General features: G+C 44.0%; 1 long non-coding RNA gene across 1 annotated transcript; it reads right to left on the bottom strand.

The window, feature by feature from the left end:
- Nucleotides 1-14,112: 14,112 nt before the first annotated feature.
- LOC102006342 lies at nt 14,113-17,419 on the bottom strand. Its single transcript, XR_260314.1, has 3 exons — nt 17,199-17,419; nt 17,043-17,100; nt 14,113-14,178 (listed from the first exon to the last, which is right to left on the bottom strand). It is a non-coding gene; the product is annotated as an uncharacterized LOC102006342 (long non-coding RNA).
- Nucleotides 17,420-18,121: the final 702 nt, after the last annotated feature.

Genomic DNA, 18,121 nt, shown 5'->3' with positions numbered 1-18,121 from the left:
CCCCGGTGACCCTTAACTGGAGAGTCACTCATGCACTGAGGTTGTGTCTTGGTTACTTTCTCTCCTTGCTGAGACAAAATACCCACTGCCCAAATTTAAGGAAGGAAAGGTTTATTTAGCTTACAGTTTGTGGAGGTTTCAGTCCATACTTGGCTGGCTCAGAGGCAGAAGATAGCAAAGCAACAAGAGCTAAGGGGGGAATGGCAGTGTGTTCAAGCCTCTTTCCCTCCCTTATACAGTAAGCAGGCAATCCCCACCCAGGGGGTGGCACTCACATACTTAACCTTCTAAACTTCTCACATTGACACAATGAACAACATCCTAGAGCAGGAAGGGCATGCCCTTTGCACCCTAGAATGTAGAAATGCTGAGTCACTTAGCCAAATGTCTAGACTCTGCAAGTTGACACAATGTATCAACCATAACAAGTTGCCTGCTTTTATTCCTTGTTCTCCAGTTGAAGGAGAGAACTGAGAACATTTTCTATGTTTCTGGGGTTGGCCCATAGAAAGGGACTTAATTCATAACTGTTGAAAAGTCAGAAAGTTCTGGGTCATCAGGGAAAGGTGCTGGGGGATGGTAAAGGAAGATTCTAAAATGGGTGACCATTCAATTTATCTTTCAAACTAAGGTCATTTTGAGAATGAAAGGAGATGCTGATTGTAATTATGCTGGGATACAAGATGCTGATTGAGACTGTCCTGGGCTATGCACGATGTATATTCTCTGTCCACAACAAGCCTGCGAAGTGCCTCCTGCTAGGTGTTGGAAGAATAAAGCATTTGTGCTTCTGCACAGTGGGCAGCACCAGCTCCTTCACAAGGTGGAAAGCCTGCCTAGTGCAGCCTCTGCTGTCTGTAGCTTGCCTTGTGGCCATAGAACAGTTGTAGCTCCCTTTGCCTGCTGAGCTCTGCCTTTAGCCAGAAGCTGGGTCCCTGAGCCCTTTGCTGCTCATCCACATGCACAAGAGCTCCTCTGCTGTTGCTCCTGGATGCTGGGTCTGACAGGGTAACACCTTACAGGAGCCTGAACAGTGGAATCAAAAGAGGAGAGACCAGCCAAAGCAGGAAGCCAAGGATGTGATCCTCAAGGAGAGCTGCATGGCTCTGAGATAAAAGCCTGGTGTTAACACAGGGAAGAATTGTAGATGATCATTCGTCCTAATATCGCATGTAATCTCTTGCCCCTCTACTTCAATTTACTGTTGAGATAAAATCAGGAGTAAAACCAAGTTCCCAACTTGATTAGTTCTTTCAAATTTATGTTTCTAGCCCATAGTTCTTCAAAGGAGTTCAGAATCAAATATACCATGGTCTACATGGTCTCAACAAACAGAAATATCAAATGCAAAAGATACAGCCTCCAGACCTGTCCCCAGACCTGGTCTACTCACATCCTCCTGCCTCAGCCTGCAGCAGTTCTCTTTCTCTTGCTCAGATCAGAAATCTGGGAGCTACTGTTGGTTCCTCACACACAGCACCACCTTGTCTGTTGCAAACATTGTTCAGAGTACACGAAGGCCCCCCAGGGTCTCCTGGCTGGGGTATTATGCTTGACTCTGAGGCTCTCAGAGCTCTCAGCTCTCCTTGAGGCTCACGTCCTTGGCTTCCTGCTTTTGCTGGTCTCTCCTCTTTTAATTCCACTGTTCAGGCTCCTGCAAGGTGTTGAGCTCCCACCTCCCCACAACCCTCTTATTGCTGAATTGAATAGTCAAATTGACATTTTTTTGGGGGGGGGGTTTCTCCAGTACTGGGAACTGAACTCACGACCTTGCGCTTGCCAGGCAGGCGCTTTTGCTGCTGAGCTAAATCCCCAGCCCCAAATTGACATTTTTTAAGAGAAAAAAAGATGAACAATCAAATAGGTTAGTAGGACAGTTACAACAGTTGACATTGTAACAACAAATGTGTTAGACTGACTCTTTAAAAGCCAAAGTCAGATTGTGTCTGTCCTCCCCTCAGACACGGCAAAGTAGTTTCCATCTCACTCAGAGTCAAAGCTAAAATCCTTCTCCAGTCCTGCAAGCCCCTCCACCCCTGTGCCCAGTCCTGTCTCATCTTCCAAAAGGAGCACGCTTGTCTACACAGCCTCATCCACTCTAGACTCCTTGTTCTTCTCCATGAAAACCAGGCAAAAGCTGATCTGCCTCAGGACCTTTGTACCAACTCTTTCCTGTGCCAGGAGCATCCGTCAGACCCTCTTGGCCTAATCCTGCTTTGTGTTCAAATCTTCACTCAAATGTAAGCTTCTTTTAAAATGCCTACTCTTCATTTCCTTTTCTCTGTTGGAGTTTTCTGCAAAACATTTGTTACCTTCTCATAAACTCTGCATTTTGCTTATTACTTTCTTCTTATTGTTTGTCTCCTCTAAGTGGAAATTAAGATCTCTGAAGGCAGAAATTTGTGTTTTGTTTCCTGCTGTGACGTCCCAGCCAGTGCCTGGCTCCAAGCAGGAATTGGATAATGCGGACTGACCGATGCGCTCAGCAGAGCCTCACCCTGTCTCCCGGAGTCAGGCGCACACAGGTGCTGCAAGGTGACAGGGAGGACTTTCTCTGGATGTGACCTGAGGCCCTGGTGGGCTGTGCTCTGAGGCCTTGGTGCTCGGTATCCAGCAGCGGCGGGCGAGGATGCGGGCATGGGATTACTGTTTTGCCACACTGGGGAATGGAGTCAAAGCAAGGGATGTTTCCTGAAGCTGGCAGCTCTGGGGCTGGACCTTGGCCAGCCAGTGGAATTTTACCAGGCAGCAGAGCCCATGACAGTGCTGGGTTTTCACTCCACATACTGATCAGGGGGCAGACTCCTCCATCCCAGGAAACACGGATGAGGATTTATTTGTGCTAACCATGCTGTTCAGACAGCACATCCCCACCCCGCAGATGCGAGGGGCGCCTGGTGGCATTCCCAGGGTCATGAGCATGATCCAGTCTGCTCGCCTGCAGTGAGGTGGCAGTAACTACCCCTGACAGCACCCTGGGCAGGTGACCTGGCAGCACCCCAGCCACTGCTCTAAGTGCCAGCCACTGCAATTGTATGGTTCCAGTTTCCCCTGGACTTTCAGGGAGTCTAGGTTTGGTGAAGGATTTTTGATTGGTGATATATTAAGATAACTGCAAGTCAAAAAATTATCTGCAGAGTTAATGTACAGCTTTGCACTGATTCCAGATGCCTCTGGAATAAAAGACCCATCAGATGTTGAGAGGGAGAGGGAAGGAGATGGGGAGATGGAGAGGGAGGGGGAGAGGGAGAAGGAGGGGGAGAGGGAGAGGGAGAGTAGACAATGGGCACGAGTTGTTTTGCTTTCTGGTGTAAGGCCCTCAGGACTGTAGGACTATTCTGAATCCCCCCACTGCCAACACAGACAGAGTCATGGTTCTGGTGGTAGTGAGCATATAACAGTTGACTGCTTCTGTGTAACCAGTTACCTGTGCACTTAGCAGCCTAACACGACAGTTTGTCTCTCCTCATAGCTGGTTGAGTGGTCTGGGTCAACTGTCTGCTAGTTTCGTCTGAGTCCCCATGGGAATGCATTCCACTGGAGAGGCTGGGACACAGCACCAGCCTCAACATGGCAGCTGAGGCTCTTTCCTGGCACATCCTGGTGTCTCTTAAGGGATCCTCATCTCCCAACAGACCAGCTTCCTTCCAGCAAGGCGAAGACAGACTCAAAGCAAGTGACGGTGAAGCTTCAAGGCACACTGAGGCCCAGACACTGAGACCCTGCTGGCTTTGTATCCTTTATATTCCTCTGGGCTGAGGCAGGGACAAGCTCAGCCCAGACCCAAGGTCAGAGCAGTCTTGACCTTCTAATGGAAGGTGCCACAAAGATCCTGAGACCATGACCACCACCATCGCTAGCCTCTTGGTTTCCCTCTGGCCACAAGCATCTCCATTCATCAAATGCAAATAAAATTCTCCCCACCTAAGATGTTCAAAAGTATCACTGGGTTACAGGGTCCCTGGAGCTTGTGATTTCAATCTGGTCTGGGTATAGATGGGGCCTCTGAGGTGTGTCAGATGTGGTGCACCCAGAACCAACTCAGACCCAAAAGTGAAGACAGGGACTGGATGCTGCAACTCCCACGTGTATCCCAAAATGGGACAGGAGAGGCAGAGGGTGGGCATTGCTCATGGCAGTTCTGAAACCCAGCCTGTGCCTGTCATTCTGAGGCAGGGACGATTCCTTGCTTGGACCTGGCTCTACTCTTGGAGACTAGTTCTGCAGTCAACTGTTTTGCTTGGCTCTTAAAGTCACCTTCTAGGCTCTTGACTCTCCCATTTGAGTTCTTTCTTCTTTCCCCAGGAGATGGTCCATGTTTGTAGCTTTCTCTGCTTTGCTCCCTAACTATAGATTTTTAAAACCAGAAGCCTATTTTTGTTTTCAGCTGTTTCTGTGTATTGTAGTCTAAGTAGCTACAATTCCTTTAAGAATGTTTTGGGTTTTCTGTGTATCACCTTATCACTTGTTGAACTAAGCTACACCAACAATTACATTTAAAATAGTTTCTTTACTCGGAGCGTAAGAGTGTTTCTGGAGTTGGGGATTTAGCTCAATGGTAGAATGCTTATCTTGCAAGTGGGGAGGGGGCCCTGGGTTTAGTCCTCAGCACCAAAAATTAAGAAGCTAAAAAAAAAGACAAAAAAGGATGTTGCAGAATGAGGCTATTAAGGTTTTTACTGCCTTTTTGCATAGCTGAGAAGGTCTATTAGAAGCTACCTCAATTTTCTAGAAAGTCTTATATTATGTTGTTGATTTGATTGTGGTCTGAAGCCAGATTTTCTTTTGAGAAGTTTTGCCTTTTGGAAAGACTAGAAATGTTGAAAAACAGCTTCTACTGAAAACTCAGCATGCACTAGGCACCCTTTACTTTCCTTAAGTTCTGCTCACAGACATGAGTTTCTTCTTAATTCATGTCTTTCTCTCTTCTTGTACCTTATCATACTCAGCTAGAAAAGCAAATCACTATCTTCAACACTCTGTCTTGTCATTTCTTTAACCAGAGCCACAAAGTCAGTATCCATTTTCTGTCTTTCATATTACTTCAGACAAGTTTGGCCAATTGTCTTTCAAGTGTGACTTGGTGCACCCCCTTTTCAGACTAATGGCAGTCTCCTCAAAATATTTTCAGCCTCTTCTAATAGTTTCTTCACTGCTCTGGTGGCCCCTCTGCCCACTGTGTAATTCCAAAGCCACTGCCATGTGTTTCAGGTATTTCTTTTTCTTTTGTAACTATAGTACCTACTGCCAGGTACCAATTTCTGTATTAGGTAAGTATTGCAGTATAAACAAACCATTCTGAAATGTAATGACTTAAAATAATAATGACTGTTGTTATGGTTGATACATTGTGTCAACTTGGGGAGTCTAGAGGTTTGGCTAAATGACTCAGCAGGAAGCCAGGGTGCTTACTTTGTATACATCCTGAGCCTGTGGAAGAGGAGGGCATGGAAATTGTGTGAGAGCTACATGCCCCTTATGTAGGGGTAGCCTATTTACAATGTAAGGGAGGGAAAGAGGCTGCTTGCCGCCATTCTGCCCTTTTGCTCTGGCTGCTTTGCTGTTTGGCTGCCATTCCCCCCTTTGCTCTTGTTGCTTTGCTACCTTCTGTCTCAGAGCCAGCCAAGTATGGACTGAAACCTCCACAAACTGTAAGCTAAATAAACCTTTCCTTCCTTCATTTTGGGCGTTGGGTACTTTGTCTCAGCAACGAGAGAAAAATAACCAAGACAACTGTATTAGCCAGCTTTCCACTGCTATAACAACACACCCTAGCCAATTACCTCATAAGAATAAAAGACCTGTTTTGGCTCACAATTGTGGCTGTTCCAATCCATGATTAAGTGTCTCCATTTCTTTGGTTCTCTGAAGAGGCAGCATGACAAGGTAGGAGTTTGGGCAAAGAAAATCACCCATCTCATCAGTCAGGAAGCAAAGAGTCAGGAGGAGGAAGAGAGCAGAGTCCCAGGATCTCCTTTAAGGGCACACCCCCAATAACCTAAAGTCCTGCCACAGGCCCTACCCATCAATGATGCCACCCTGAGGACCAAGTCATTAACAAATGGTATTTGTGAAATGCTTATCCAAACTATAACAATGATTTATTCTATTTGTGTAGGCCAGCACAATGACATTCTGCTGTCCTCCCTGGGATGGTCAGTTGGCAGGCTGACTTGGGGCTAAACAGCTAAGATAACAAGAACTTCCTCCTCTTGGTCTTCCATCCCAGTTTCTTTACAGCATGATACTTCAAGGCATGATAGTCTTGGGGCAACATTCCCAGAAGGAAACCTCCTGTACACTGACCAAGCCTGTGTTCAAATCCCTGGTCACCATCCAGACCTCCCTAGCCCAGGTCCTATCTCTCACTCTACCTGCTGACTTCTTTAGAGTTCCTGCCAGCCACCCCCGTGTGTGCTGCTGATGAAGCAAGAGACAGTGTACCTGACTATCCCCTAAGGCAACACCCACATCCTCAGCCTACTTCCCTGAGTGAAGCTTTGGGGAAGAGAAGGTTTTGCTTCCAGTTTTGATTCTGACCTTAACTATCCAAATTAATTCCCTGTGCATGAAAAATACCCTTCTATCCTTCCCTGAAGTCATGTACAACATTCTTTACCCCACAGAAATGAAACTCTGCCTCCAACATGAATGAGCCCTGCACCTAATGCAATAAGACCCCTCCATTCTCTTGCACAGAACATCTCTCCAAAAGCAAAGGTCTCTCATCTGTCACAGTCTTCTCTAAAAGGGTGTCTGATGACCCCACTTCCTGGAATTCCTGCCCCATGCAGTCTTCTTCCCTTGAGTAGTGGTAGGACTTACTAACTTTTTTCTAACAGAAGACATGAAAGTGATACAGTATCACTCTGAATATTAGGTTATAAAAAGGCTGTGGTTTGATTTGGGGTTCTCACACTCTCTCACGGGTTGCTTATTTTGTGAGGAAATCAGCTGCCTTGACAGGCCCACATCATCAAGCTTGGGAGCTGAGGTGTCTCCAGTGCACATGAGTGAGTTCAGAAGCTCACCTGCTTCAGCCAAGCCTTGAGATGATCACAGCTCTGGCTGTCACCCCATGTGCAGCCTAGTTAGAAACTTGAGCCAAACCACCCAGCTAGGGTATTCCTAGATTCCCAAATCACGGGAACTGTGAGCTTATACATGCTTGTTGCTTCCAGCTGCTGAGCTTTGGGATAACACACAGTCCTATTATCACTTTTAATCACAGCCTTTATAAATATGTGCATAACACAGGAGCACCCTAACCCCAAACCAGAGGTTGCAAGACTGGTAGAGGCAAGAAAGAGAGAGGTGAATGGGACTTGGAAGGGGAGCTACAGCTCTCAGCCATTTGCTCCTGTGTTTCTCCTCTGGATGTTGTGGTCCTTCAGAACAATCAGCGAAGTAGAAAACAGTCCTCTCAAGAGTAAAATGGCAGCCACAGGTAAATTTTTTTTTTTTCCTCTGGTACTGGGAACCGAACTCACGACCTTGTGCTTGCCAGGCAGACGCTTTTGCCACTGAGCTAAATCCCCAGCCCAGCCACAGGTAAATTGATGCTTTCTTTTGGTTGGGTTGGTAGCAAAGGCATTGACTATTTCCTTCAGCTGAGACAAGGAAACTTCAGCCTATCTAAATTAAATCTCTTCAGCGTCATTGGTTCAAACAGCCTATTCATTTTTTGCTCCAAATGTTCTCTGTATTTCTGTGGTTGTTGTTGTGGGGTGGGAGGAGACGCAGAAACGAATTCTCTTTTCTTAGGTAGGAGGGCTGGAGGGCTGATCGCCTCGACCTACCCAGCATGATTATTGCAGCACATATGGTTTAGAGCCACTGAGAAAAGTAATGGATCTGCCTGAATTAGCACCTGACTTGGGTGAGCACCGAAGCAGAAATTCTCCCTCCTTTTAACACATTGGCTCAGTGAGGCAGGCCAAGCCCTATAATCATCATTGATTATCTCATTCAGCATGACTCCTGGGAAATCTTGGGTGAAAGCAAATTGAATCGGATATTTGCTGCCACTCTTGTAAAAGAGGCCTCTTTCAGATTAATTTCAGGGATGATGGGAGCCCAGAAAATGAAGCCCCAGAGCAGTGTGGCCAAGGGGGCTGTCTGGCATTGTGGGAAGCGGCAGCTCTCATGAGCAGATGTATATAAAAGGTGGCTTTGGAGCAAAGCACAACCTTTTAGCATAGAGGATTAGTCACAGAGGGAGGCTCCTTGGTAGAAGAACTCATCCGCCCCGCTGGCACAGGCAAAAGCCTAGTTGTTAAGGAAGATTATTTAAATAAGTCCCAAATCCCATTGTTCTTATGGGTGTCCCAGGCTCCCTAGGGAGAAAGGAGACCTCTTAGGTAAGATCTCAGCCACAAAGGGGAAAAAAGCCCTTTTTGTGGATTGTAGGTCATTCCAAGGAATCCCTTCCCCTTTGGGGAGGAAATTGAATAGGCAAAACTTGAAAAGGCCAAGGGTTTATTTACTGAGAGAAAGATTTAGGCTTGGCAAGTCCTGCTGGAAGTCCAGCGAGGTCAGCTCTGAAACTCCATTTCCCTGCTATCAACCTCCCTGGAAACATCTCACTGTGCAGTAATTGGGCCTCTGACCCTCGTAGATCCCCAAAGTATGGCGGTTGTGAGACTGGGCAACAAACCTGGTGTCACATAGAGAAAGCTAATAATATGAAATCAGCCTGTGGGTGCCAACCAGCTCAGGGGCATTGCCAAGTGCAGTCAGCTGGACCTCCAACCAAAAGACCCTCTTTGGGAAGATTTTATGGGTATGTTCAGTTTTGGCTAAAATTTTTATTCAGTGGCCAGTGGATTTGTGCCTTGAAAGACACCTTCCCTGTAGGTGGATTTGTAGCTTCTGTGCCTCTGTGCTATTATACAGGCACATGAAAAACATCACACTGAAGATTTGTATTTATTGCTTTGTATTTATTTCCCTTGAAAGCTAGAGGCTTGGCAGCCACTGTTAGGATCCTGTCACTGTCATTTGCCTGCCTATGGGGAAATAAACATTGGGAACTGTTCCATGGCTCAAGCACTGGATTTAGGTGCCAGAGATAGTATGGATGCCTAAAAGTTGAGCAGGGAGATAAGTTATGAGGATGGGCAATGCCAGAGGAGGAAGTTGCTTTGGACTCAGAAAGATTGAAACCCTGGCCCATAAGTTAAATGTAAGCTTCAGAAAAATGACTTAGCCCTCTAGGTCTCATTTCTTCACCTGTATAATAGAGATTCAGATGGCCACTCAATTACAGAATTCCTGTGGCTTGTTAATGTAAAGACACAATGCAAGGTTGGTGTACAATACATATTCAATGATGATCCTTGTGCTTGATTAATAGTTTAATTATAAAAAGTTTTTGCTTATATTAGAAAGGAGAAAATGGTCAGGAGAATGTATAAAATGTAGCTATCTGGTATATTAGTACATTTCAGGATATCCTTGAAATCTAGTAAACCACGCCTGCTTGCAAAGTGGTTCTTATTCAGTGCCTGTGATCAGGAGGAAGTGAAGGCCAGATCTGTGCTTTCATAACACATGAAAGCTCCATTTTCTCATAGGAACTTTGCCTTTCATAGCCAGTTCAGTGATGACAGAGCAAAATGTGGACCCATGACTGTGAACTTTTATATTTTCATAGGATTCTATAACTTCAGGCTTGCAGACAAATATTTAAGTTTTAAGAAGGAACTGCTTGGCTAGGCTGGGCTCTATTATTCTGAGGGTCACTGAAATCCATTCTCTGCATGTGCCCAATTAGCCTTCTAGGTCTTAAAAATGGATGTTCTGAGTATTAGCTGGGTAAGCACAGTGACACTACTCCAAAGGACACCTGAAAGTCTCTTTCCTCTATCCTGAACAGCTGATGTTAAAATTAATGAGCTAATAAATAAGTAAATACATTCTTGTATATATCATGAGTTAATGACTCATAAAGATACTTCTAGCTAGAGACACAATCACTATTGTTGCTAAATTTAGGGAGATGACCTCCGAGATTCTAAATTTTTAAGATCCAATGACAATTTCCTGAACCATGCAGGATTTCTTATGGTGGCTTTTGCCTGTTGGTGGTTTGTTTCTGTCCCTTCAAAGATCTAGACATGACCTAGCTTAGAGCTTTCTTGTAAATATGAATCACTCAGTTATATTCACTTTTTAAAGACTACACCAGTAGGGGGCGTGCTTCCTGGACTGGGGGCTCTTAGTTGAGGGGGATGAACTCCTGGGAGGAGTCACGGGATGACTGTCATATTTCTAGGAAAAGAACTGAGCTAGGACTGTTGTCTTACCTTCTGGCTATGAGGGACAATCCTAATATTAAGCAAAGGCATTCCCCCTGCACCAATAAAGCATGGAGATACACGGGCAGGGCCACAGTCCCTAGAGGCTTTCAGATTTCTTCTGCCAGCCATGCTTGATCTGGTGCTTAAAGGCCTTGAAAAAATGTACTTGTGCTTACATTGTCCCATCACTTACAGAGTGCTGGGCAAGTTCATGATAAAGTACTTGCAGGATTTGGAAATGCTAACTCCACTGAGCTGCTAGGAACAGGGACAGAAATAAAATAAGCCCTGACAACATTGATCCTGGGCCCCACAGATGAAAAATGCAGGGCGATGTAGCCAAAATGCGTGTCTGAAGTGCAGTCTGTCTGTGTGCAGCCTTCATTTACCAGAGGTCAAGAGCTGGCAGTACTGCCCCGAACTAGGTCAGCAGGCATCTCTGGTAACAGTGTGGACATTTTTCTTTATGTTTCAGGAAGCCCTCTCTAGTTTACCACAGTGGTCCACCCTTGCTGCTGCCTCAGCTTCCCCTCACGTACATGTCTGCCATACCACAGGGCTGTCCCTGGAGTAATTAAGAGTACAGCCACTTTGAGCCTCACGGTCTTCAGCTGCCGAGTGTGAACAAAGCCCCTTGTATGGATTGTTGTGAGATTCTCATGCAGCACTGCGGGGAACATACCAGCATGGGTTAGGCGCTTCGTGAGCTCCATTTGGTTCTCTTTCTTTTCTCTTTCCCTTTTTATTCTCACTTTCCCTTTTTGCTGCCCTATGTCTCATTCCTGTCCCTCTGTTTTCCTCTTTCTGTCATGATGCTTTGACATTTATTTGATCTGTGCTGCAAACTTTAAACAGGTTTCAGAGTAGATGGGAGATCTGGGTAATCCTGCCTTATTCTCAGGTGAAAGTTGTGCATTAAATGTGTCCTCTGGTTCCCCACAATTTTGGAGTTAAAAGAGACATATCAGACAGGTATAAAAATGACTGGACACTGAATCCATCATTCTCTGAGTTAAGATGAGGTTTATCACCCCACTCTGGATTAATCCAGAAGGAGATTGTAGATGGTGACTTTGCATGGACTTGCTTGGAGATCTTACATGGGGAAAAGTTAAACTCCTTCCCCAAGACAGTAGGACCCTCATAAAGAGGGGCATGGGCTAGGGATAAAATAGTGGCAAAGGAGTCATCAGAGACTTTTAAAAGTTAAAGAGGACATAGTGACAAGCTCTTCTGTTTTGGTTTATAGCTGAGGAGTCGGTGGCTTAGCAGGTTAAGGGATGTACTCAGGCCATGAGGGTATCTAGCGACAGGGACCTTTGCTTTACATGTCCAGTTTTCATTCCTTATCCTGCAGCCTCATTTACTGCAAGTTTCCAGAATAATTTCAGTGTCTGCGTTTGGAAAAACAAGAATTGAGCTGGGGATTATTAGGGGCAAAGGTTACATAAACAATGAAGAGATCGCTGAGTAGCAATCCTGACCTCAGCACTGTGAGAAGATCCAAGAGGGCACGGTCATGCTATTCATATGCCCCAGATGGAGGGATGGAGGGTGTGTTTCCATTCCTTGAGCTCTTGGCATAGTTCCTGATTTAGATACTTACCAGCTATGTACTTGGAAAATGCCATTTAATTTCCTTAAGCTTTACTTCCCTCATTTATAATGTAAAGATGATTATTTCTGAACTGCCTCCCTCAAAAGTTTACTATGCATTTCCAAATATAGATGATTTTAGCCTGACAAAAGTACTTAATGTACACCTACTTTGTGTAGGGTACATTATCCCAGGAACTAGATGAATCTGGCAGTGATATGCTCCATATGCTAAATATGCGACATCATGTTTGCATAAAGGAGTAGGTTATTATTATTACAGTCTAGAAAGCTGCCCTTTTCCCTGAAAGCAGGGGCTGGAGAGTTATCTATCTGCCCCTGTATTACCACATAGTGTGAGCTCCAGAATTTATTGTTCTCATAATTACAGTGACCAATAGTATATTACCCAAAGGCGATTGTTTAAACCAGCACTTCTGAAATCATTATCCGCATATATGTGGATGTATAAATGTGCATACAGGGGGCTGGGGATTTAGCTCAGTGGCACAGCGCCTGCCTGGCAAGTGCAAGGTCGTGAGTTCAATTCCTGGTACAGGAAAAACAACAACAACAAAAAAATAAATGTGCATACAGGAATTCCAAAGCAACCTACATCTTACTGTTGAGAAAGAGTTGTGCCCCATATGGAGAAGTATAGTGCAGAACACTAGAAGGCAAGGGCTGAATTTCTTCTTTTGCTTTCTCTCCTACTTGCTTTAATATTGTGAAGTGCTCACTTGATTTTTTTGAGTTTGAATTTGTTCTGCTCTACTTACTGAAAAGGAATCTTGTCCGGAGTACTCCAGAAGTTTCTGGTGAAGTCAGGATGGCAGCAGATTTGGAAGCATTTTTAAAACGTTGTCAGTGCTAGTGTAGGGAATTTCAAACATTCCCTCTGCAGATTCAATGATTGAGTGTGCTGAAATAATCTGACAATAGGCAGATTAAGAGGAGAAGAAGTGTGCAGATTTATTAACATGCAGAGGTACATGGGAGCCACACAGAATAGAAAAGCTGAAAAGGGCCTGTTGTCTGAGGCTTAAATGCACTCTCCTTAAGGACAGGAACATGGGGGCGGCAGGTGCCTTTAGAGAAGGAGTATGTGACATTTTGGGGCAATCAATGTGCCTGAGGAACAGAGAGTGGCCTATGACAGAGTCCCTCAGGACTGTAGGAGTGGTGCCTCAGTACAGTGTCTTCCTGGGTGAAGAGTTCAATCTTCCTTGGTTAAAGAAAGTGCAGTAAGGAGGAAGATGAGTGTGTTCTCTCACAGTCTTTAGGCAGACCTGGAAATTCCTAGAAATCCTTTCCAGACATTTGCCTCTTCTCAGATGCTCCCACTTTCAGGTCCAAAGTGACATAACATTTTCCAAGCCAAAACATGGAAAGAAAAAGGTTAGCAGCAGGTTTGCCATCTACTTTTGGCCTTTCCTTGGGACCCTTGGAAAAGAAAAGAGATGAATCAAACAAATTCCCTTGCAAATGTCTAGGAACCAGACTTCCCAGAAAACACACAAATAATATTCTCCAGCAGAAAGGTAAGGGAGAATCCTGTTGCAGGACACACCTAATCAGTTTCATTTATTTACTGTAACTAAACCTGAAATGCATGGGTTCATGGGACATAAACTGGAAACACTGGAAAATCTCAGTAACCTATGTATTTCTTTTTGTTAATTGCTGTGTCTTCCTGTTGCTTTTAAACTTTGAATTAAAAGTAAGCTTCATATGAGGTAGGATCAGTGATTGATGCTGAGGTGCATTTGTGCCATGACAGGTAAGACATAAACAGGTTTGCGTATAAACAGGAGATACTTTTTTGTAGCTGTAATGGCTCTTCTGATTAAGCTATGTGGAATATGAATTTCTCAAGCCTCTCATGGGAAGGTTGAGTCAGAACAAAACTAACATGGGACAGTATAGACATTTAGGTGGCTGTGTTTGGATCCCTTTCAGGGATCACTGCTCCTCTGCATCTTGTATGTCTTAGAAACTTTGAGTCAGAAGTAAATTTGATACTGACAGCTCAGTGGTTTGAATCTCATGTGTGTTATCTTTGTGCTTTCTTGGTGTCCACACAGATGACAAATTGCCATTATCTGATTTTTGACAGTCACTGAAGAAGCTTCTGTGAAACCGAATTTTGATCTTTAGGGAACAGATTCCATGTATCACCAAATATAAACAAATGATAAAGATAAATTCAGACTCACCTGCTTGTCTTCTAGAGCATAGGTCTAAGAAACAGGGTGGTAGCATCCTCTGGGATTTATTGATTCTGTAACAATCAAATAATCAGCAATAATCTCATGAGATAGCCCATTGATGACTTGGACCAGACAGAGGGTGAGGTCCACAGCTTGTCTTTAACTCCATAGCCAGAAGTATTGCACTGATCGTTTTTACTGTTAAATTTCCCCCTCCCAACTAGTCCTCATCAACCCAAATTGAATTTGCAGTCACTTCTGATGAGTGTTGGGACAATAGCATCCTGCACCATCACTTTCCTGTTGCCTGTCATTGATTTTGACATACAGGTGTCATCCAAAGAGCAGCTGGACTGAAATGAGCCTGGACACCCACTGAAGTGTTCTGTCCCTCGGCCCCTCTTTCCACACACTGTCCTTTGCCATTTTGAAAACCAAACGATGGAGACACAGTCACATGCAGGAGATAGATATTCTCTTTCATCTAAGTGAACAGAGAAATCAACCCAAAAAGGTAAGAAAGAAAGATTTTATCTTCTTGGAACCTACAAAGGCTCACTTTTGCCAACCCCTGACAAAGAGGGTTTGGAAACAATGGTTGCCCATGTTGACTGCAGAATTACATAGGGTTTTTTTTTTTTTTAAATACTATACCTAAATGTCATATTTAATTTAGTCTACAACCCTAGACTAAATTAGAATTTCTGAGAGTGTGGTCCAGGCATGCCATTTCTGAATTGTTTCGTGGGTAATTCTAATGGGTAGTTATAGTTGCAAGCCACTGAGGTAGGATTCTGTAGTCATTTGTTATGCTCCTTATAAACAGGTAGGAAGTACATTCCAGGCACAAAATGTGTCAGGGCTAAAAGAGTTGCTACTGTGAGACTGGCTGCATCCAATGGCATTCCAGCTGCAGACCAGAATATAAAGTCAGCTCGCATACAAAATAACTTCTTGCAATGCTTAGGGAATAGGTCCTGAGAAGACATTTTCTGGTGAGCATGTGCTTAATAACCTGCATCCACTGATGAACCAGAGAAACATCCTGATTGGATTTCTCCCTTTTCAAGTTTATCAATTTGGGAAGCATATTAATATTTTTACCACTTAACAGAATGACACACAAGTGGCACTTTCTAAGAAAGCGTGAAATCTATATCTTGTCAGGACTGAGACCTTTCCCACTCAGAGCTGACACCTCTGTTCTAAAAAGAAAAAGCCCCGAATTCATACTTTATTCTAGAATTTCTGAACTCTGAAGTCAACCGGATCACTGTAAGGACCCAAGTGGGAGACATATTTGTAGTCAATGTCTGCACTTAAGGAATTTCTCCCTGCATAATTTTCCTCTTGAGGATGATAGAATGAGGTCCACTTTAATTAAATGCGTAGGGAACACTAATCCACTTTGAAAAGCACCACTAATCCACTTATTGGTGGCCAAGCCATGTAGATACTAAAGGGACTTTCAAAGGAACAGGCGTGAGAGCAACATCAGTTGCTGGAAACATTCACAGCCCAAACATGCACTTTCTTGTGTGTATCCTTCATGGCCAGTGGCTACTGACCCATCCAAAGCAGGTCCATTATACCCTGCCTCACTTGGGGCTGTTTTCACTGGGGATTATGTACAGAATCTAAACAGAGAGTGATAAGCAAAGGAAAGTCAGAACTTGTGGATCTATGTACAGTTTGGTTCCTGCGATCAGTTGTACATTAGCTCAGTCCCCTGTTAATAAACTTTTGTGTGTATACTCCAAACTCCATGTTATTTCTGTACCTATTTCTGTGAATTTGCATTTCAGTTCCTAAATACTAAAGATAGACCCATCACAAATTATGCTCTTATAGAATATAATTGTTTAGGAAATGTGTATTTTCAGCAGAGCAATTAAAAATTATATCACCTTCAATCTGATTGGCAAAACACTTGAACTGTCTCAAAAATATTCCATGGGGAACATTAAAAATACTGCAAAAATACAAGTCCCATCCCTGATCAAGTTTAGAATCTGACTGTGAATGTCTCAGTGATCCATTCACCAACCAACCATTCAAACAAACAAAGAGTGCCTCATATGATTCTGACAGACTCCTAGGCTGCATTTGGCAATCAATCATGTGCTCATTTAGGCTGAAGTGGGGAGAATAAACTAACTTTTATTGTATTACTGGTACATTCACTCTTATCATTCATAATGATTTTATAAGGTGGGGATTATTATGTTCATTTTATACTTTAGAAAACTGTCCCACAGTCACACAACTACCAAACCCAGAGTTGCCTTGAAGCTGAATCTGAGGAGAATAAAGTAACAAATTAAACACACACACATACTCACTTTCTCTCTCTCTCTGTCTCTCTCTCTCTCTGAAGCACTGTAAAGTAGTCAGAAGCTGGAATGTGTTCTACCCTTGGAAGAAGTGATGAGGAGACCAGCATTGAGTGTCCCATCTTTTTGCAACTTTTAGCCCAAAGAGAGGTTCACTCACTCAGTACCATGTAGATGGGCTAGAACCTGAAACCCACAGTCTTACTGGCTTCAAGAACTGGAAGACGGAGTCCAGGACCACCCCAGCCACTGCAAAGGGAGAATAAATCCTGGGAGAGTAATAACCAGGAAGAGCCTTACATCCTATACATAAGCTCATCCTTTATCTCCTGGTGACTGCCAAACCTTGGACGCATGGGGCATAATCCAAGTATCTCAGCTATGGGTAGAAGGCCTGATCAGAACACTGCAGGGAGAAGAGAAGGTGGAGGTTGAATATGGACAGGTTAAGTGCCTCTAAAGTACAGAAGCATTTACATGACAATTTAAAACTCTTGGAGGATCACAATGGAGTCAAATGACTTTAAAACACAGTACTCAAAGTGTTTAGAACACAATCTAACACTATGAGAAATGCAAAGAAATAAGAAAATGTGACTTACAGTCTTTAAAAGAGGTGTTCAGCAGAATTCAGCTTCAAGGACGATGAATTTTGGCAACCTAATAGGAAAGGGGAAGTAAGCTGATGAAGAAGGTATTCAGGCTGAGGGAGCACCTGTTTGAGGAGGTGAATGTTCTAGGGAGGGATTATCACTCACAAGCATAAGTTCCATGAGCAACTGCAAAGGTTTAGCTCCATGTGGTCTTTTAAGTACATTTGAGTCTCTGTTTTGTAGGCAGCATCCCTCAGAGCACGAGTCTCTCCCATTCACGTTGCTTGGCTCCCAGCCCTGGTCAACCTCCTTCCATAATTCAAACATCAACGTTGATGGAGAGTCTGGGCTATATTTCCTTCATGCTGTTGCCACGATGGCCCTGTGGCAAGTTCATCCATCCGAAGAAACTTCCTGCTGAGAACTTCTTGCCAAATCATTAGTTTTGGAATCTTATCCATCACGAATGGCACAACCAATAAAAATGCTTCCTGGTTTTTCACCCACACTGATTGGCCAGATGGCAAGCATATAGTGTCTAGTATGAACAATGTGGAATCTGTGGAATGTTTGTCTCTAGAGCTGGCAAGGCAGAAGGATGCTCGCCATTGCTAAATGTAGGTAATTCTCAGAGATTTGATTTTGTGTTTCATCTTAACCACCAACTCCTCATCAGCTGAGGAAAGCACCCCTGTGCTCTGGTCTTTTCTCATATCCTATCATTTTTGAGCTCTCACTTAGTGTAGTTCCATGGATTTCATAGTATCCCTACCTTCTTCTAAGTGTAGCTGGACTTCATATTTAATAATTATTAAATAAAAGCTAAACAAGAGACAACATACCCACCTCTCGTTATGGTCAGTCCTCTCACTGTTTCAAACACAGAGGTACAACAGCACAAACAAGAGTGTTAAGGCAAAATTCTTCCTGGTCACTGTAATCATGGCCAACTTCTACTCACCGCATCCCGAAAGTTAAGGTCGGTCTGCCATTGGATGTGCCCATGTGACCTGTGCTTTCCTCAAATTGCTTTTCTCTTTCTAAAATGTCTCTTCCAGGAAATACATGCAGCCAGGTATGGTGCTAAC

Source organism: Chinchilla lanigera, unplaced genomic scaffold (genome assembly GCF_000276665.1).
Source record: "Chinchilla lanigera isolate Chin_1 unplaced genomic scaffold, ChiLan1.0 scaffold00014, whole genome shotgun sequence".
NCBI lineage: Eukaryota > Metazoa > Chordata > Mammalia > Rodentia > Chinchillidae > Chinchilla > Chinchilla lanigera.
The sequence above is the reverse complement of the archived record's forward strand: the minus strand, read 5'-3'. Positions and strand labels throughout refer to the sequence as shown.